Source organism: Equus quagga, chromosome 21, assembly GCF_021613505.1.
Source record: "Equus quagga isolate Etosha38 chromosome 21, UCLA_HA_Equagga_1.0, whole genome shotgun sequence".
In the NCBI taxonomy this organism is placed as follows: Eukaryota; Metazoa; Chordata; class Mammalia; order Perissodactyla; family Equidae; genus Equus; species Equus quagga.
The window spans coordinates 27,769,236-27,791,423 of record NC_060287.1 but is presented as its reverse complement, the minus strand read 5'-3'; the positions used below and the strand labels follow the sequence as shown (position 1 = coordinate 27,791,423).

At 44.5% G+C, this 22,188-nt stretch overlaps 1 protein-coding gene across 4 annotated transcripts in view; it reads left to right on the top strand.

The window, feature by feature from the left end:
* The window catches only part of LOC124231562 (rho guanine nucleotide exchange factor TIAM1), a 352,980-nt gene that overhangs the window by 153,709 nt on the left and 177,083 nt on the right, over positions 1-22,188 (top strand). For 2 of the 4 annotated variants that reach the window (XM_046648354.1, XM_046648350.1), the window contains exon 1: positions 11,833-11,930. The exons of 1 other annotated variant lie outside the window; for it this stretch is intronic. The gene's annotated coding sequence lies outside the window, so the exon portion shown is untranslated. Of the gene's footprint in view, positions 1-11,832; positions 11,931-16,389; positions 16,570-22,188 lie in introns of those variants that run through there. One more of the 4 variants, XM_046648351.1, reaches the window with a different exon arrangement.

The window sequence follows — 22,188 nt, the reverse complement described above, 5'->3', positions numbered from 1 at the left end:
ACTTGTTAGAAACAGGAAGACTTTGCTGGAGTCCACTAGAGAGAGGATGGTGGCTCAGGTTATAGTGGCAGCAGTGGAGGTGTTGAGAAGTGATTTAGATTTAGGTCGGGGGAGAAAAGCATATTTTCCTACCTATGGAAATGCTCCAGTAGAAAAAGGGGAGGAGGGAGAGGAAATTGAGGGAAGATTGTCCTTGAGTGGAAGGAGGAGGGATGTTTAGGGTCTAGTCACAGGTGAAGAGGTTGGTTTTGGATAGGACTAGGTCTGTCTATGGTCACAGGAAGGCAGAGTATAGGGGTGCAGATAGGTGCTTATCGCTGAATATATACGGTCTTGGAAGTTGTGGTAGTCCTCTCTGCTTCAGTTTTCTCAGAGAAGTAGGACAAAAGATCATCAGCTGAGAAGAAAGATGGGGAGAGACTGTTGGGCATTCGGAAAGAGAAGAGTAAATGTGAACTTCATAGGTCGGGAGTGAATGGACTGGGAACATTGGTGTGAGATGTCCGATTTCATTTAGGGGCACACTTGAGGTTGGTGGTCGTGAGTTTAAAGTGAGACCAGCGGGTTCTTTTGGGTTTTTTTCCTAGCCGCAGTCAACTGCCTGGGTGCAGGTGCGAGCTGGACACTGTTGGATTTAACCAGGTTGGTATATTTGCCGAACAGATGTGACCGACCAATAACGGGGCAATGGAGTGGACGGAGGGAACTTAATGGTAGACTGAGGCAGAGCGTGAGGCGCAGGCTGTGGGAGCTGGCGAAAGGTGGAGGCATGGTTGGTCTTGGGGTCTGAGAGGGAGTGGTCTGGAATGACGGGAGGTGGTGAGCCAAGCGGGGGACGCGTGCTGTTGCCTACGTACGGAGGGGTTATTGGTATCTTTCCCTCTTTTTGTTAACCATCCTGCATATTTCAGAGATTTAGCATGCAATGTCTTGAAAATTCTTAGTGAGTGTTATGGCATAAGGTGAAAAGCCCAAATATTTGTGTATTATTGGACTAAAGGTATATTTCTCCCTTGCTCCCTATTTCTCTTATTGTTATTGGCAGTCAGAATGAAGGGGCAAAGGACTTTGCTTCTATAGCTTAAGGCAAGATCTCAGACCTGGGCGATTGGGATCATGTTTCTGGTCTTTTTATCATCATGTGGGTGGACTCCATTTAAGTCAACAAATATTTGTTGAGGGTCTACCATGCACCAAGCGCTCTTCTAGGTACCCGAGATAGAGTTGGGAGCAAAATGGCTAGAAGTCCCTGCCCTTGTAGGGTACACATTGTAATGGGGGAGAGAAACAATAAACAAGACAAATAGTAAAATAAGAAAATATTTAGGGGCCTGCTCCGTGGCCTAGTGGTTAAGTTCGCACACTCCACTGTGGCGGCCCAGGGTTCGGATCCTGGGCGCGGACATGGCACCGCTCGTCAGGCCACGTTGAGGCGGTGTCCCACATCCCACAACTAGAAGGACCTGCAACTAAGATATACAACTATGTACAGGTGGGGTTTGGGGGGATAAAGAAGAAAAAAAAGAAAAAAGAAAAGAAAATATTTAGTATGTGTGTAAAGGAGAAAAAAATACAAGAGGGAAGTGAAAAAATGTACCGGGGGGAGCAGTGGTGATGGAGGTGTGGGGATAGTAGCTGAGAGGACCTCACTGAGAAGACGACCTTGAACAAAGACCTCAAGTCTAAGGTCACATGTATACTTGGGACAAAGCAAGTCCCCATGGGAGCAAATAGCGCAAGTTGGCACCATGTCCTTATGAAAACAAAAACCCATCCTGATGCCAAAGATCAAGCTTATTGGCCTTTGTTTATTGGTTATTGAAAATGAATGAGTCAATAGGAACCCTGCATGTGCTAATATACGTCTGTGAGACTGGAAATGGGCAGTTCACGAACAGCTTTATTTTGGGGGTGGGGGCTGTCTGGTGGGTGTTCCTTCGAGAGACTGCTGACCTCAGACCCAGCCAACCTGACTAATTCTTGCCTATGGAAAGTTATGTGTGTAAGGGATTACAGCTGTTCTTTAATGGGCTGAGTTCATCTGTGGCCAGAAAAAAGAACAAAGGCTCTCAGGGCGCAGGGCTTTGGGAGGAGTGAGAAGTCTGAATCATAAGCCAGAGCCTCAGCAAGGTGTGTGAATTTGTTGAAGCTGAGAAACGTACAAGCCAAAGATGGCTTATCTTGGTCCCAGCCAGCCCACAGCAAGGATTCTCAGTTTGACAGGATCGCATTGCTGCGATCCACTGATGAGAAATTCCTTTTCTTGAAACCAGATAGCTGGGAGTAGAGGGCTGAGCTTTGGTGTTTCAGGTGATCTGGTGAAATGTTTGTCAACCTGCTTGCATGAACCTTCCCCACACTGACTGGTGCGCGAGTGTTACTCTTGGTGCCTGAGCCAAGAACGGTGTCATCCTGTGAGTCACCTGCTGTGTTGTACTGGGAAGTCTGGGAGAGTGCAAGCTGGTTGAGCTTGAGCAAGAGTCTGTCCATGATGTATTTCTTTTGATTGGGAACCAACATTGTAAAATAGGTGAATATAATATATCCACCCTATGGTTAATTATCTCCGTCCAGACCTTGAACTTTCCTCTTTGTAGGAGATCTTGATTCTGCGAAAAGGCTCAGTGAATCCATTTACAAATTTCCTGCACATACGTTATGCATATTCTTTGCCTGTTGCCCAATTTAATTTGCTCATCTTAGATACCTTGTTTGGTTATCTTTCTCAGACGAAGTGGTGATTGCCTTCCAGGAGCTTCATGACGAACCCTAAAATATCTTGCTTGCCTGCTACATGTGGCCTTGAGAGGGGAATTAGGGACCTCGTGACTAAGGGCAGCCTTTGGCAATCAGACTCGGCCCTCTGACTGTGTGAGCCCAGAACCTGTGAATACTAAAGGTGATGGTAATAACGAACACAAACACAGTGAACGTGAGGATGCTCAGGTTGTTGACGATGACGAGATGATAGCCCAAATGCAGCACTGAGGTGGACAAGAGCTGGGGTCCCATCCTCAGTGACAGCAGATTAGAATTTCAGACCTGCCTCCTACATGTTGAACAGCTTTGGGCAGTTTGCTTAACCTCTCTGTGCTTCAGTTTCTTTATCTGTAAAATGGGTCTAGTCATAGTACTTTGTAGAGATGTCATGAGGACTAGGTACAGAAATGGATGAGCAGCCCCCAGCCCCGAGGTTTTCAGAGTGAGTACTCAGGAAATGTCAGTGACTCCTTACACAGCCTCCCAAGGGAAATGCTATTATATCCCCATTTTACAGATGAGGGACTGAGGCTTTTCAGAGATGGTCACAGTTTTGTGACTAGAAAAGGAATTTCCGGCCAGGCCAGGTCTGTTAAATGTGTAAAATGTGGTCTGTTAAAATGTGTGCCATTTAATATTTTCAGTGGGTAACTTGACTTTGATTTATTTCCTCCATTCCTATGGTTCTGGACTCAGATGCAACCCTTTTGGTTTCTTGTTGTGCTTTGAAATTTGGGCTTGGGATGGGCTGGTGGAAGCAGATGCATGTGAGAGAGATTTCCTATAGGTGTGACACCCAGCATGCTGCGAAAGCTCTTGATGTGAAAAGGTATGCCTTGTTTTATCTTCATAATTACAGAAGATTTCATTTAATAGGTTAGACAATCCAATTTTATCTCTTACATTAAGAGAAAATCGCTCTTTCAGGTGTGCGATTAAGATCATGGTGATGCGACAAGGAGAACAGGCACATTTTAAAGCTTGGTTAATGTGCTTAGATTAAAGTTTTGATTACTTTTGTTTTTAGCAACAGTATTTTGAAAACCTACATCTACCTGAACCAACAGGTTGAAAATGATAAAATGATGGTTTTTTTCTTTTTCTTTCCCAAATCTTTAAAAAGAAATCATGGTAAAATAAATGTAACAAAATTTTCCATTTTTTGGAGCCGCCCCGTGGCCAAGTGGTTAAGTTCACGCGCTCCGCTTCCGCGGCCCAGGGTTTCACCGGTTCGGATCCTGGGCACGGACATGGCACCACTCATCAGGCCATGCTGAAGCGGCATCCCCCATGCCACAACTAGAAGGACCCACAACTAGAATATACAACTATGTACACACGGGGGCTTTGGGGAGAAAAAGCAAAAAAATAAAATCTTTAAAAAAAAAGAAAATTTTCCATTTTAACCATTTTTAAGTATACGGTTCAGTGGCATAAATTACATTCACAGTGTTGTACAATGATCACCACTATCTATGTCCCAAACTTTTTCATCGCTCTGAACAGAAACACTAACTATTAAGCAATAACTCACCATTCCCCTCTCTCCTCAGCTTCTCTTAACCTTTAATCTCCTTTTTATCTCTATCAATTTGCCTATTCTAGATATTTCACGTAAGTGGGATCATGCTATAGTTGTCCTTTTGTGTCTGACTTCATCACTTAGCATAATGTTTTCATGGTTCATCCATGTTGTAGCATGTACCAGAACTTCATTCCTTTTAATGACTGAGTAATATTCCGTTGTCTGGATAGACCACATTTTGTTTATCCATTTATCTGTTGGTAGGTACCTGGGCTGTTTTCACCTTTTGCCTATTGGATTAATTCTGCAAGGAACGTTCATGTGCAAGTGAAAATGATGCTATGTTGTAGCATCTGTAGAGGCATATTTTAGTTTCTTGGGACTCCAGGAGTAGGACTTTTTTCTTCTTCTCCTTTTTTTTTGGTGAGGAAGATTGTCCCTGAGCTAACATCTGTGCCAGTCTTCCTCAATTTTGTATGTGGGAGGCTGCCACAGCATGGCTTGATGAGCGATGTATAGGTCTGCACCAGGGATCCAAACCCACAAACCTCAGGCTACTGAAGCAGAGCACGCAAACTTAACCACTCTGCCCCCAGACTGGCCTGTAGTAGGACTTTCTTAATTGAGGGAGTCCTTGTCTTTGCCATGGCTCCTTGGGCATGTATGAATTTGTCCCATGCCTCCACCAGGCTTCCCCCAATGTCTTGCCAAGGCTACCACTATAATTTGTTTGGGAGGATGCTGGCTGCTGGTGAATCAGACTGCCTTCAGTCGTCCCAGCATGACTGCGTCCTTCCAGCCAGAGTCTCCAAGCCTCTTGTTTGCTTGTCTGGGGTGGAGCCAAGAAAGTTGTCCTGCACCCAGTTATTATGGTTTGCTTATTAGTTTTAGATGGGCTCAATTTATATCGATTTTTATTTATATGTGCCTTTTGTACTGCGTCGGGGCCCAAAATGATATATGCGTATACTACATATAATGTTTATTTTAGGGATTTTTTTTTTTTTTTAATTTAAGGAGGTAATAATTGAGATGGTGGAACATACAGCAGATTTGTTGCAGTAGGTATGGGTCCTAGGCTGAATCTACCATTATTTTATCATGTGAGCCTGAGCAAGTCACTTAACCCTTCTGACTTCAGGCGAATGAGTGATTACTAAGACCCCCTTTCTGCTCTTACATTTATGAATCTATGACTCTTCATGTGTCTGTCGCCTGCTTAAGGTCATTGAATATTTTGAGATACAGGCTTGTTGTATTTCCTCACTGAAAATAATCTTTGCGTGTTGGATTTTTGTTTACATTAGGGAAAATGGCACCAAACACTCTTAGAGACCATAAAATCTGATGTCCATCTTCTTGGGAGGGAGAGTGAGGCAAGTGAATTCTCACTAGCATGTTCCCCGTGACGTTAGAAGTTGCCTAATTTTAATTGATTATGTACCTATCACTAGTGGTGAACTCTGTAAGATGTCAGGTGTTAGAAACGCATCTATGGGTGTGGTCCTTTTTACCTCACCATTGTAGGCAAGTGTTAGGTGTGTCCTTTTTATCTGCTTCACCTCTTTGCCAACCTCCCCTCCCTCCAATATGTTTTGGTCTGGAAAATGTGAAATGCCAATTACCAATGTATTTTAATATAACATAAAAATCAAAACTGTTCTCACCCATGAATAACAAAGACAAATGCTGTTATACTGGTTATTTTTGGTGAGTGCTAAGAGCCTGTGTGGCTCACCAGGTTGACCCTTACCAGGGGGCCTGCTGCTTCCCCAAATAGGGACTCAGTGGGGAGGACTCAAGAGGTCTCTCTCTGGCCCCAGGGTCTTGGAAGGACCCCACTTTCTCGTCTGGCACATAACTAGTGTCTGAACTATACTTTATCCATTACCAAAATAGCAATATCACCATGAAAACATCCAAAACATTCTAAACACTGACATAGTTTGAGATACAGGCTTGGCTTATTTCCTGATTAAAAATTGTCTTTGCATGGTTAGTTCCTCTTATCATTTAGGGAAAATGTTGGGCGTGTGCCCCAGACACAGCCCATCAACCCATGCCCCACACTGTCAGTAGGCATCTATTTTGACCTCCCATTTTATTGAAGCGACGCTAGGTGGCTTGCTGTAAGTTATTCATCTGATCGTTGGTAGAGCCTGGGCTGGAATAAGGTCTTCTTACTTCCTGTCCTTGCTTCTCCCATGACAAAATGAGGCCTCCCCAGTGGGAATGCTCCCTGACCTGGCTTTTTCAGCAGACTCTCTATCGGATTATGAGTTTATCCTGGCTACATATTCTTTGGAGAGAAGGCAGGACTGAAATTAGAAGTTGACTTCTTATCTTCTCACATTAATTTTCGGCATGATCTTACTGTGAGTACTAATAATAACTATTATTGTTTATTGCTGCCGAGCAGAGAGGTGTCTGAAAGATCCCACACTAGGGAAAACCCAGATGCTTCCACCCCCACAAACCACATGTACCTCTTGTGCAAGGCGCACAGGGCCCTTGGCACCAGCAGCCTCACTGTGTGTGTGGGCGGGACGGCATCTGGCCCCATATGGTTTATTGCTGGTTGATGCTAAGGGTTCATGGACTTTTCCTTTGCCTTCTTTGTTATCTTTGTCCTCTAGTTGCACTTCTTGCCTTTCCCCTTCACCCTTCAAGTTACAATCCTGGCTTCAGTTATAAGTATGTGAGCCACCAATAAGTCCTGAAACTCTTGACTTTGGCGTGTTAGATAAAAATTGCTCTATAAGGAAATGTAATTTGAGGCAATGAAAGCACTGGGAGTTTTAAAATCATGGAAATATAGAATTGGAAGATAGAGCTAGGAAACCAGAGAAAATTAATTGGAATGTCATCATTTAATGGTTGAAGAAACTGAAGCTTCTGGATTTTAAAGAACTTACTACACACTGAGTTCCTGCAATGTATATTCTGGAGGTGGCATTTAAAGGCTATTGGAGTTTTCCTGCCCTCTTTTTGGCAGACTTTATATTTTTCGGTCGAATTCTGCTTAATTGTTAGGCATTCAGTTTTCGGACAGAGAAAACTATGTTAAAAGTCTCTAAGTTTGGTTGGTGCAAGGTTTAATTTTAGCTCGTAAAACAGTCACCAATCAGATCAAATTTAATGAGGGCCTGCACTTCACGAGCTCGCCTGTAAGGATGATCCTTGTTCTCAAACAGAGAAGGCAGACCTTGTCTAGGGCTCAGTCATGGGTTTTCAAACAGGTCGGTATTCCTGAGCAGATCCTCAGATCACCAAGCACGGGAGTGGGTGGGATGGATCCATATTTCGACTTTTCATCAGTTTAAAATATGAAAAATTGATTTTGGCCATCAGTCGGTAGCCAACCGCAAAATGTATTCATGAAAAACTTCTCAAGGTCCCTAACGACGCTGTGGGATTAATGGGATCTGCAGTTATGCTGGGGAATCATCTTTTTATTTGGATTCAGATAATTTGACCGTGCTAATTAACACCCCTGTGGGACTTCACCCGACTTGAGGAGAGCACTCTTTCTCCCCAGCGTTGCTGCTGAGAGGCTGTTGCCTGGTGACGTAGGGGATGGCAGATTGGTGTGAGCACTTCTTCCCTGGTTCCAGGGAACCCTCCTTAGCCCCATATGCGAGCTGGGAAAGGTGGAGGTAAGCTCATTGCAGGCGCTGGCATCAAATTCACAGACCCGTCAGCTCAGCTGATTGCAGTGCTTTTGGGTAAAGCTGCCTCGGTTCCCGATCAAGTTGGTTCTGAAGACCCTGGAACAGAAATCCAGAAGATTCTTGCTTACGGAAGGCATTTGTGTCATGGAGAACACAGTTTCAAAGGAACTTTGAAAGTCAGCTATTGCAGATCTAATATATAAAACAGCAAGTTAAAGACAGTTAAAATCTTTGGGGAAAATAAACTATCATTTTTTTTTTGTTTCTGAGTGTAAATTCCGCTGACAAGGGGCAAGAGAGAAGTTTCACCCTTTGCGACTTTTTTCCCCACATACTAAATGTTGTTTTCCAACGTGTATTTATTTATTTATTACATAGTCCTTTTATGTCTGTTTAGCTAGCTTTTGTGTAAGTATTCATTAACAGTACAAATACCTTATAAGGGTGTCATGGCTCATTGTTTTCAAAATGTTTTTACATAAATCTTTTCATTTGTGGTAATATGTGATTATTTTTGTAACTCTTATCATTGAACATCGTCCTCACGTTTATCCTGATCTTGGGAAATTGTTAAAAACAAAAGTCAACTGTGCTCCCTCTACTGGTTGCATTTCTTTGGGACAGAAATATTGTACGTTCATACAGAAGGTCATTGCTTTGGGTCCGGCTCATAACTGTGCTCACATTTTCTTTTCCTAAATCCATATGACTTTTTTAAAGCAGCTAGTGGTATTCAAAACCACAGGTTAAGTAGGTGGTAACTTAAAGAGGGTTGGGGTGTCTTCCCTACCACCCATCAGTCTAGTGGTGTGTAGAGAGGAGCCAGAGCTTGGCATTCTTCTTTCTGTTATAGGAGTAAAGGCTTTGGTGCAAAGAGCCGCTCCCTCGTGAGGCTGGTGGCCACTGCCTGGGGACCTCTTGGGTTCTGATGTTGGTGGGCTTTACCTGTATCAGGTCAGCCCTTTTCACCCATGTCAGATCTTTCGAAATCTGTCAGCCACTGAATGAAACCAACAGGTTTTATATGTGCTCACAAGTTGCTCAGACTCCTGAATTCCAGGTACCCTGCGGATTCCTCCAGAAGCAGCTATAGGGGACTCTTTATTTTCAGGCCTGAGAGATGGGCAATGAGGTGAGGACTCGTTCAGTTCAATCCAACATGCATTTATTGCATACCCACCAGCCATTAGGCTTCAGGGGGATTCAAGGTAAGCAAACCCATTGCCCCCTGCCCTGCTCTTGAGAAACACTGAGCAACAACAGAAAAACTTGGGGCCTGCCCAGTAGCGCAGCAGTTAAGTTTGCATGTTCCGTTTCTCAGTGGCCTGGGGTTCACCGGTTCGAATCCCGGGTGCGGACATGGCACTGCTTGGCATGCCATGCTGTGGTAGGCACCCCGTGTATAAAGTAGAGGAAGATGGACACGGATGTTAGCTCAGGGCCAGGCTTCCTCAGCAAAAAAAGAGGAGGACTGGCAGTAGTTAGCTCAGGGCTAATCTTCCTCAAAAAAAAATAAATAAAAAACAAAACAAAAACAGAAAAACTCTTCTGCCTGCCAAGCAGAAATTAAATAATATCAGAAAAAAGGGAAAAAAACGAAAAACATATATGGCATTCCAGTTAAAGAAATCCTTCTTAGGTAATGATGAGACCAGAAAACCTCTAGGAAAGATGTTTTCACTTTAGAAGTCCTTCACCCTGACGGGAGACTCTGTGGGGCCTCCCTTCCTTTTCCCTTCCTGTAATTGGTATGTAACTTTTTGATAAGCTGTAATGAGATGAGATTAAACATCCTTCCTGTTCTCAATGGAGGTCTCCAGCTAGTGATTGTCAGCGGAGAAATGACTGATGGGTCCGTGATAAGCCTGCCTTTGTCTGTGTATCTTTCACTCTGCACACCACGCCTCCTTCCCCCAACTGTGCTATCTACGATTCTAACGCTGATACTGTGGCTTTATATCATCTGCCTTCCACTTCCTACTTGATTATCTTCATCCCAATTCAACATAAGTCATTAGCTTGATGAGTTGCATGGACCTGAGGCTCTGCCCCAAACCACTGAATGCTTTACTGCTTCTGACCCCATCTTTTAACTTTCTTCTGAGCTCCTATAGATGGTCCCAGCCATCAAAAACCGCACAGTGGAAAAGAAGAGGAAATGCTATTTTGTGTTTTTATAAGTCCCTGGAGAGTCTCTTCATAATGTTGACGATCATGTATAGAATAAATCAATTAAGTGACAGTTGACAGTGAAACCTCTATCTCAGGGTTTCTTACTAGCAGCGTTATTGGCATTTTGGCCTAGATAATTCTTTGCGGTGGATTTCCGGTGCATTTTAGGATGTTTTGCAACATCCTTGCCTTCTATCTGCTAGATGCCAGTAGCACTCCTAAGTTGTGACAACCAAAAATGTCTTCAGATATTGCCCACTATTCTCTAGGGGCAGTCACCTCCTGTTAAGAACCACTCTTCTATCTAAACACTCCTCTCTTCGTTCTGCTCCTTCAGAAGTCTTCCTGGGCTTTCTTCTGTTCATTTACTTTGTTGATTTACCAAATAGTTACTAGATTTCTACTTATGCCACCCTCTGTGCAAGGTACGGGGAATATAAAGATGAACTAGGCATCTCCTTCTTCGTGTTCATATATATATATATGCATGAATATATATATTTGAGTCAATTTGGAATGTATCATAGTTTCCACCATTTGGATTTTTATCATTATTATCTTGACAGTTCCCTTTTCTGAGTATTATTGCTCCTAGACCATAACTCCAGCAGGCATTTGAGTAATTAGGACTTCTATAATGAATGTTGTGTTTCTATTTCTGTAGCCTGTATCTTTGAGGAAAGCCCCTTGCATTGTGGGTCCGTATCCTTGCCTTTTGACACAGCCATTAACCTTGTAAAGTGATAATGCTCTATTAATCTGTCAATTTCACCCATGAATGCTTCAACTAGTTCAGATATGGCCTCCACTGTCATTCCAGATCTCCTATTTTCTGATTTCTTTCATTCTCGTTAGCCAGCCACCTGAGGCTCCATTTAACTTGTGGTCCTTTTTAGTTTTATTTAATGACACTTTTTTGGGGGGACCCAAGGTCAAGCCCTGCAGAAGGATGTTCATTGCATCGCTCTCTGGCAAGCTTTAAGTTAGCATCTTTCCTTTAGAATTTTTAGAAACTGATATAAAAATTGCTCACGGGAAATCAATTTATAGCAGTTATTTTTCCAGGAGGAGAGAGAGAGGGATTTATTTCGGGCATGCATTTACAGATGGCTTCAACTGTTTTGGTAATTTTAATTTTTTATGTTGCATAGCGAGTACTTGGGGGTTCATTATATTATTTTCACACATTTTGTATATGTGAAATATTTAAGTTTTAAAGGAAAGCTAGCCAGTCGAAAGTTCGCTTTTGCTCTTCTGTCCTCCACCGTTTTAAAACAGATGTTTAGTAATTAGGCATCCGCTTGCTAAACTACCCACATTCCTGCGCATGAAGACGGAGTGCATGCAATTATTTAAGATTTCTAGCCTTTTAAATCCTGTAAGAAACACTGCCTTCTTGCTCTGTGCTGTGGAAAACAATCTGACAGGCACTCATGCTTTCTGCAGGGCGACCAGGTTCATCTGTAAAATGGTTAAAACCTGTTAGGAATAAATTTCCCCCAAGGATGCCAGGCGCAGTGTGCCGGGACTGAATGACAGCCCGCCTGAGTTCTCGGCGTTGCGAATGCCAAAGGGAAGAATTAAATTGGAGAAGGGGGAGGAGTGGAGGGAGGCGACGGTGGGTGGGGAGGAGCGACAAACCCTCTGCAACACACCCAAATGACCAGATTCATCATAGCATGAAACTTCGCAAGTTACGCCCACTCCCGCTGCCAGAAGGCTCTGCTTCCTCATTTCTGTTACTGGAAGTTTGAGAGATGTGAGGCAAGACGGGAGAAGCATGTGCGCCTCGCCGAGCGGTGGTGAGCTTGAATTTTAAAATCGATCCTTTCCACCGGCTAATTTCTTTGTGTGGGGTGGGGTGGGGTGGGGAGGGCAAGCCGCCGAGGGTGGCTCTGGAGAAGCAGAGGCCAGCTGAGAGCCCCGAGCGAGCTCTGCAGCCGCGGCGGGGGGACCGGTGCGCCCGGAGACCCTCCAGCTGCAGGTCCGCGCTGCGCCCAGGCTGCCCGGGGATGCCGCCCATGTCAGTTCTGGCTCCGGGATAAAGGGGGTTCGTGCTTTGAAAGCGCTTCACCTTTCCCTGCTTGCCCCCTGTAAGCAAGCATCGTCCGGGATACGGGGTGGGGAGGGAGGGAGGCTGGAATCACGTTCCCACCAAAGACGCATCCAGTCCCGGGCTCTCCTGCGCGTTCAGTGGTTACAGGTCACTGTCGTTGAAAGTGAACCCCGTGAAAGGCTTGAGATTCAGGTGAGGAAAACTTCCGAAGGAATATTCTGAAGCCCTGGCGCCCGACAGGCTCCTGCACGGGTGTTCTGGAGTGAGGCATCGGAAGTCTCGGGTTTCTCATTAATTTTGCGTCTGATTAAATTATTTCAGCTCAAGGCTTCCTGGCCATTGAGGTGTTATATGTTTATCTGGACCTATTGGGGGGAAATGTTAGTCTTTTTCTGGCAGCTGGTTTATCCTCTGATTGCCTAAGTCAGTTTTGGGTGGGGTGGGGAGAGGAAGTTTGGATGGAGGGTGGCACTAGGGTTAGGATCACTGCAAGCCACGCTCAATATGTACCAACAAACGGGAGAGCTGGCCAGTGGTAAACTGTCTCCCCAAGGTTGTTCAGGTTTTGTTTTGACCCCCAGAAGGAGCCTTCATTTGGCATGTGTGGTATTTACTGGCTGTGTGGGGTCAGATGGAGGCTTTTGGGTTAACTTTTACCTATGTCACCTATTTCGTATCTGATCAGCTAGTTATGCAGAGCAGTGGGAGCTCTGTGTGTGTGTGTGTATTTTGTGAGCTAATCCTTCATAAGAATTTTTGGAGAATTGTCTTACTTTTACGGCAAGAAACTAAGGTGAAGAAAGGTGTGGCTCTTATATTTACAGGAAAGCAAATTTGATTTAAAAGTGTTTCTCCCGGTTCTGGGGAGGGCGCCATCAGGGGGGTGTTAGTAGCTGATGCTGTCATTCTCCTAACACCAGAGTGGAACAGCCTGGCTTTCTCCCCTTGAACGTCGGGGCTCAGGGAACAGGTGGCTGTGGCCACAGTTTTCCTTAGCTTGCTTTCACCTTCGAGTTTCCCTGCAGTTAACAGACAGAAGTGAAATGAAGTTGCTTTTAAACTAAACCAGACACACCCCAGGGAAGAACAGCAGGTTTTGCACAGCTGTCATAACTGCTAGAGCCCTGTGTTCTAGCTCGTTGTGGGCTCATGAAAGAACTTGGCAGGTAGATATGAACTTGATGCTGACAGGGGGTGTGTGCCTCCCCACCCCCCAGGGAAGCTTTGCCAACTCACTCAACAGGAAAGACAACCAAGTTGGGTCTTGTGATAGTGTTGGTGAAACTGACTAATAGACTCTTGTTCATGGAGTTTATGGAACAATAATCCTCAGAGAAAAGGGAATATATTATTCATAAAGGTTTTTAGACGTTGTTACATGGGATGGTTAGAGGACATCATCCTGCAGACCTTTGAAATTGGATTAATTCTACTGTATACCTGTGCAGCTGTGAGAGAAAGTTACAATTTCTGTCATTATTTATTTACTTTTTGGGTCCCCTTATGTCTCCCATAAATAACCTGGTTTGGCTCTGGCTGTTTGTATTGTTCTTTTAAATTGCAGATTCAATTTGTTTAATAGAAATAGGACCAGTAAGATAAACTTGTTTTTAGTAACTGTTTTTTTATAGGCATTTTCCCGTTTCATGTAAATTTTTAAATTTATTGTTAACAAAGTTGCGCATAACTTCCTTCTATAAAATTTTTAAAGACTATAGTCTGTAGAACGTTTCCTTTCTCATTCCTGGCATTGGTTGTTTGTGCCTTTTTTTCTTTTCCTCTTGATCAGTCTTGCTAATGTATTAGCGATTTCATTGGTCTTTTGAAAGAACGAGCTTTGGATTTGGTTTGTATTGTATGAAGCATAAACAAGCACTAGCTCCCCTTTTTAAGTTCACATGTGTTTAAAATATTCTACCCTGTGGAACTCTGTCAAAAAAGATTTTAAGTCTTTAAAACTTAAGTAGCTGAATCTCCAAGCAATAAGGAGGAAGACATTATGTATTTATCTTTATGTGTCTTTGACATAATGTTTTTCAGTTTTGTTAAGACATACCGTGTGTTCTTGCGTATCATACGCATTGGACCAGATTGTTCTAAGGTGAGTTTTGTATATTCACTTGGGCACGCCCTGTGAAATTGTTTTGGAAACATCTAAGTAGAATTTACATGAGACTTATGGGTAATTTAATGTGAATTGTAGGTGCTTTGAACCCACTTGACAATACGGATTTACTTTGTACCAGGGCAGAGCAAATTTGCTGTAATGACTGAGGAAGAATGTTTCATTTTGGTTCATATTTAATGCATGAGTCTTGGCATCTTAAAGTTTTCTCAGAAAATCTCTCTAAGTATGTGGCGGTATAAGAACAAGAACTTTGGAGTCAGAAAGAGCTGGGTTTGAATTCCTGCTCTGCCACTTTTAGCTCTGTGGCCTCAGGAAAGTTGTCTAACCTCTCTGAGCTTACATTTCCCCTACGGTGAGATGGAAAAAATGAAAACTGCTTTGGGGGGCTGTCGTGAGATTTCTCTGTGAGTATTCATGGAAGGGACCCATCTTGTGGTTTGGCACAAAGTAGGCACTTAATAAATTCTAGTACATTGAGTGTTTTCCCCTCCTACCCTTTCTTGTCATCCAACCCCATAACTTCTCTCAGTGCTTTCCTTCCAGAGATGTGAAAGGTTACTGCAATAGAATAAAACAAAACTACTTCTCCCACTTTTTGTCTCTTCGTTGTGGGCACATGGGATTACCAGGGTAGCTTTCCATATTTTTATCTTATCCTGGTTGGTTGGTGGTAAGCTGGCTGTGTATATTTCCCCTCCAATTCTTATCTTACCTTCCTGGGGTTATTTTTATTTTTTTTCTTTAGTTCATCTCACCTCCTTGAGGGTCTCAGTGCTCTATTCTTGTTTCTTTCTTTCCTCCCTCCCTCCCTCCCTTCCTTCCTCCCTTCGTCCCTCCCTCCCTCTCTTCCTTTTTCGCTATCTTTACCGTAGAAATGAAATGGGTACAAAGCTCAAAACTTGGCCAAGACGGGCATGTAAGTGAATGGGGTTGCTTTTATGAAGGCAAAGTTTGTTAAATGTAGTTACTCCAGAATTTAACTAGGAGATAAATTTTACTGTTGATTGCCAGTGTTGATTTTGTATTGCCATTGCATTTTCTGAGACTTTTTCCAGAGCTTGGAGTCCCTCGGTCCTTTGGGGGGAAGTGTGGATTGTTCCACGCTGTGGCTGACCTCATCCCCAGGATGGGAAGTGAAAAGCATAGGGCGGAGGAGGTTGGCTGGTTAATATTCCTCCACAAAGGAATACACGGCGTTATTGAAGTCGCCCAACCTTAATCCACTTGTTCTCCCTGGGGCTTGTCAATTGAAAAGGTCCTGGGGAATAGAGGGCATAATTAGTTAATATTTGTTTAGCTGCTGAGTATGGCAAGGGGCTGAACTGGGGATGGGAAGGTACTGTGAGCTGGGAAAAGGCTTTACGGGGCTGTGCGGACATCACTTGCTGCTCTGCCCAGAGACTGAGTCTTGGTTTACATTTCGTGCAGTGGATCGGCTCAGCTGTGGAGCTCTTTTCAAAGGCAGCAACACACTGACCAGCTGCCCTTGGTCTGGCCTGTCCGCTATGACCCCGTGTGCTGAGTAACAGCATTGCTGCTGCTGTTTGTTCTAGTTGGGGGTTTGTATGAGAATGGAGAACAAGGAGGCGTATAGTCTTTGTAAGTGTTTTGCAACACTTCTCCAGTTTGTTTTGATTCTGTTGCTTGAAAACAAATATTAACGTGGCATTCATCGGTAAAACTTTTGGGCGAGAGATCATCACTTTTGGAAAGTTTTTTTTTAATGGTTAGGGGTGGATTTGTGAGATATTGCATTTCGTGGAGCCTTGGAACTGTACCCTCCAGTGTGGGAGAATTCTGACTTCCAGAAATTAAGAGATTTTGGTGGGCAAGAATGACCACAGCTAGTGTGCTTTCTACAAAGCCACAGTGGAATAAGGGCCTGGCAAATGCTCCTTTGATTATTAAAATACTAATTGCTTGTTAAAATATTAATACTAAATACTAATTTACTGAGTGTCTGCAACATGTGAGGTACTTTTCCTGTGTCAATGTTTCGGAGGATGATCTTGCAACCTCTAGAGGTATATAAAAGATGAGCCCAAAACCCATGACGTTCCTGTGTCTGCTCTTGTAGGTAGAACCACTGTGCACTGAGGCCCACCTTTCTAGACCCGAAAGCCAGGCGGAGGAGGAGGAGGAGGGTTGGTACCATGGGGTGTGACGCTCTGAGCCCTAGTCTCTCACCTAGGATGTGAGCAGCCCCTGCGGATGGCGCCTTTGGAGATCTTGAGAAACCTCTTCTGTTTGGGATGGGGTAAGTGGGGCATGTGCAGACGGCTGGGAAATGAGGATTCAAGCTTTTAAATTAGTTCTTCTTTTCTTAGGATCCTCCCCAAATCCTCCTGTTTCAGGACAACAGGAAGTTCATGATTTGGGACTATTGTTTTGGTGGGAAGAGGAGCTGCCCATTCTCCTCACTGGCAGTCTGAGCTTTGCACTTGATTTCCCGGGAGCCTTCTGATGCTGAGGGTCCCATTCTTGCTGGGTCATTCCCATGGACAAGCCAATCTTTCGGGCTTGATAAAGAGGGTATGGTGGCGCGCCCCATGTCAGGGATACCCGTGAGCTGGGTCAACCCCTTGTGAACCACCCCTGATTTGCAATGATTCCTTATGCCTTGAGTCATGAGGAAGAAAGATTCCTGTTGATTCTCAGATTAAATTGTTTTGGAGACTTCGCAGGGAAATCTTCCTTTGTCTTCCTGGCTTCTCTTTTGCCAGCCCTCACGATACTAGGAAAAGGGGAAGAAAGAATTGATTTGGCTCGTAGCAGGGGAAGCTGGGGATCAGAATGGGATTTTTCTGGGGCTGTTGGACCTGAGATCATGTTTCTTTTAACAGAGAGGATGAGCCTTCATCTAAGCTGCAGAATGGGTTTGGTTGCAGTGGAATATTTCACATGGGCCCCGCTGCTGGGCTCACATTGGATGTCTTTCTTGCACTGTGGGCTAGAGCTTTCCACTGGAAGGATCAAGTGCGAGACGTGCACATTCACAGGCGCCACGAGAGAAGGAATATGCTGTAAAGACACTTTTCCTATATCCCGGGTGTGGCACGAGGCTCTTCTAGCGAAGTCCAGCAACAAGGGCTGTGTGTACTTCAGTCTCCCTCTTCCAAGTGGGGACAGTGGCCATCCCCGTTCACGGGATCAAGAGAGGCTTTATGACCATACAGAGTTGCTAGTGGTCTTTTCAAGTTTCCTTCCTCTCGTGAACAAAGCCACCCAGGCCTTGGTAGGAGGTAACCTTATGCCACTTTATTTAACATTTACCAGGTTTTGGTAATGTGATGGTTGGTCCCAAATTTGAACAAAATATGAGACTTGGTGGAGAGCCAGAATCACAAGCGCTTCCTGAGGCACGATCTCTGCAATTAAAAAAAAAGAACTGTGTTGTTGTAAGAACACCTAACATGAGATCTACCCACTTAGCAGAGTGTTAGATGCAGTATTGTTAACTGTAGATACAATATTTTGCAGCAGATCTCTAGAATGTATTCATGTGCCACAAGTGGAATTTTATACCCATTTGCCCCTCCCTCCAGCCTCTGGCAACCACCATTTTATTTTTTGCTTCCGTGAATTTGACTACTGTCATGCGTCGCTTAGCGACAGGGATGAGTTCTGAGAAATGCGTTGTTAGGTGAAAGTCATAGAGTGTAGTTTCACACACCTAGATAGTATAGCCTATGATACACCTAGGCTGTTTGGGACTAATCCTATGGGACCATCCTTGTATATGCGGTCCGTCGTTGACTGAAATGTCGTTACGCGGCGCATGACTATATTTTAGATGCCTCATATGAGTGGAATCATCCTGCATTTGTCCTTCTGTGACTGGCTTATTTCACACAGCATACTGTTTTCCAGGCTTACCCATGTTGTCACGTATTGGCAGGATTTCCTTTTTATAAGACTGGATGATATTCCATTGTATATACCCCTCTTTTTTCCATTCCTCCATTGATGGACATTTAGGTGGTTTCCACCTTTTGGCTACTGTGAAAAATGCTGCGGTGAACATAGGGTTGCTACTATCTCTTTGAGATCTTGTTTTCATTTCTTCTAGATGAAAAGTATTCACAAGTGGGATTGCTGGATCATATGGTAGTTCTATTTTTAACTTTTTGAGGAATCTCCATGCTGTTTTCCATAGCGGCTGCACGATTTTGCTTTCCTGCTCATCCATGCAATTTTTAGTTTCCCAGCCAGCATTCCAGGCCCTGCTTTGCGGCTCTTGCTGTGACTTGTTCCTCCAGTCTTACCTGTTGCTCCTCAGGCCTGAATCCAGACGGACAGCCTTAGCCACTCCTTTCTCTGCGTGTACACAGCAGTGGAAACCTCTCTCTCAGTATTTACGTCACATTGTGTTATCATAATTGGGTTATTTGCTTTTTGTAAGGGGTAAAAAGAATATAAATGGTAATAACACAATAGTGATAAAAGCAATCACAGTGAACCCTTTGTAGCACACGCTGTCTGTGCTCTGCCCCATCCTTTGGCACCACTTCCCCTTTCGCCATGTTGCCTCCTCCCATGCCCTTTCACTCCCATGCACCCTGCCACCTCTTCTCTTTGTGGGATGGCTCCCTCAGGGGTTGACCCCTTTGACCCAGGAATCCCTGTACCCCCAGGGCAGTCCTTGGCCAGAGGTGACCATGAGGAAGGCTGGTGTATTTCAGGACAACTCTGAGGCTTCTTCTGTCCTGTCCCCAGAGAGCCCCTGTGGCTCTCTTATCTCCCTCTCCAACTGATTTTCTCTGGAAATGCTTCCTAATAACTAAAACATGAATTCTCATCTCTGGCTTAAAGTAACTTGTTCAAAGCAGCAGAGTTGGAAAGTGGGGAGCTAGGATTTGAACCCCCGATCACCTGGCTCCAGTGTCTGCTCTTAACCACAATGCTCTGGTGTCTTTCTCCAAGGCTCCTCCTTTGTATATTTGCCTCAGCGTGGATTATAGCGACTGCTCTGGGGTGTTTTGTAAATACTTGCTTAATGAGTGTCTGAATGACCTGTGACCTCAGCACGGTCCCCCAGTCAGCCTTACTGGGTCCTGTCTCTGGGCATTTGTCCACTCAGTTGCCCCCTGGAATGACCTTCCACCAGCTCTCCTTCAGAGTCGACTCAAGCCCGTGTCCTTCTTCCTGCCTCTTGAGTCCGTCCCAGCCCACTGTCATGTCCCCTGAGAATCAGTATTATTTGGCGGATGTTGCCTCCTACAGCTTCTCTTCCCGCAAGCTGACTGTAAATCCTTGAGAGCTGCGGTGTTCTGCCATGAACCACACTGTAAATGTTTGGTGATTTGATTCTTTTGGGGTTAATCAAAACCTGATCACAGCCCTCCAGAGAAATGCCAAAGTTGTTTCCAGATTCTATGAATGAAGGGAAATAATGAGGTCAAACAGCAACATTGAAAAAAAATAAGCGAGGGACAAATCTAAAAATTATGAGCCCATCTTTGCGGAGCCCATGTGTGCGTTTTCACACTGCAGCTGTTCAAGGTGAATCATAGAGAGGATGTGTCATCTTTTGGCTCTAAGCACAGTGGCTAGCCATCTTTTCCCCCGGGGAAACTTAAGCAGATTTATGTGATGAATAATGTGGATTCTCTTCGAATACTTGGGACATGGTTTGACAGACTTCATGCAAATGGTAGGTGAAACATGTCAAGTGTCTTTTTTCCCCCTTTTTGAAGGATAACAAAGATGTCCCTTGGCGGAGTTAGGATGTTAAGTTTTAGCTGATGGCCAGCCAAACAGTGCACAGCGACCGCCCCCTTTGGCCGACTCAGACACGCTTTGCCTCCTGGGTGTGCCCCCACTCTAAGGTCCTGGGAAGAAGGCTTGGCTGGCGCTGAAGATGCAAAGCAAAAGAGACCACATACATTGTGCACCTACTGTGTGCCTGGCATTCTGCTAAGGGCACTCTAACAGAGTACGTGTCTGAACCTCATGACCACCCTGGGATGTGCTGTTTTTCTCTTAAAGTCCGGTTGATGGCACCCACATAACTTCACTGAGATCACACCATAATGGTGACCCTGGATTTGAACTATGATTTATCTGACTTCTAAGCCCATCATCATTCCTATGCGTCTTGGCTCTCCATTCCAGATATAAACAGAGGTGTTTAGATGATGCCTTTAAGGGTCATGTTGACTCTAGAATTCTGAGACTCCTGAGTTTGTTTCTGATTTGTACCTTTCCTACCTTAGCCAATTCCCCTTAGCACGTCACTGCTCAGGAATTTGGTAAAGTCAGTATTGCCTGAGATACCATGTTTAGGTGGGACTTTTAGGGGGTCGGGTGTGTAATATTTGAAAAACTGCAAAATTGGGGATCTGACTTTATTTTTAGGTGCCTATTCATAGGTGAAACATATCAAGCCCGTTCTTTGAACACCCTCAGGAAAGTTAAATAGTTTTATTCTTCTTTTTAAGAAGAAGGAGCCTCTCCAGCTAGACCGAGGACCTTCCTGTCCCCCTCTTAGCACATACAGCCTGCAGTGTTGGTGCCTTGGGTCTGATGATGCAGGATGCCCTGGAGCCTTTTGCTGTCCTGTCCCTCTCCTGCCCACATTGCATAAACATTGGCATGGCAGGGACAGATGGCCACTCCGGTGTCTCCTTTGATGTCACATTTGGTTGCCTGGGTGGGGGGTAGGGGTGGTTGCAGCCAGTCTCCGCGGGAGGAGAGGCTGACTGGGAAATACCCACTTGACAGTGGGTAAACACAAGCTTAACTCCGGAAAAGCTGGGTGCCCTGGTACGGATGCAGGCCGGGGCAGTAATGGAGTCAGAGTTTACATAAGAGTGTTTAGTTTGGGACGAAGCCAGTCGGCTCAAAGCACAGCCTTTTCTCTCTGCTTCTAATTGATGCTCCACGGAGTTTGGGTTTTCTTATGAGATGGTGAATGGACTGTGGTGGGGGTGGGTGGTGAAGAGACTGATGGGATTGTAGATAATTACTTTCAGAGCTGGAAAAAGAATTCATTCCAGAAGCCGGGGTTATCTTTGCTGGAGCTCAGGTGAAAGTACCTGAAATCCCAAGAGAGTCAGGATAAAGCAGTGGGGGCCCTTATCAGTGGGACTCTGCTGGTCAGACAGCATCAGTCTGTGTAATGGGGACTGAAGGCTTTGATGGAAATAGGAAATCAGGTGATGAAGAACACTCAGACAGGGAGGGCGTGAGGCCGCAGAATCACGCCTGAAAGAAAAATTAAGAGTTGACAGCATGTGACAATCAGATGGTTTTTCATGGTTTTAGCTTTAGAGGGACCACTGGAGGTAATTGCAGTTGCCTATATGCAAACAAGCCTCGGGTTCAGTCAAAGTGGAAAAGCCAAAAGCCACAAGGATGGATGGAAAGCTTTTCCCATTCCAGCCTCTGGGTAATAACTGTTGCTGTTTATTCTTCTCTTGCATTTACAGAAGTCCCAACAAACCAAATTAAAGGTAATGTATTCAAGTTCACAGAGTGGTATCCAGTTACTAGGCTTCATATCGACTGAGAGAGGGGAAGATGGTTAGTTCATTTACTCATTTTTTTCAACGAGTCATTCATTGGGCAGCTCTGGGCATCGTCCTTGGAGGTATCCTAGGAGGCTTCAGTGAGGTGTGATGCACAGCTCACACTCCCTCAAGGAGCTTATAATCCAGAAGGGAAGAAAAGATAATGCCATTGCAAAGTTAATAGGGGGCCAAACGAGGGGTATCATCTAGAAGTTTGGTAGGGTCAGGACATTCGCCATTCAATGGAGGAATGGTGGAATGATGGGGAAGATTATTAATGATATTATTGCTAATTTCTATTGCTCATTAAGAGCTTACCCTCTGCTGGCACAGTTTTAAAGGCTTAGCATGTGTTAACCCATTTA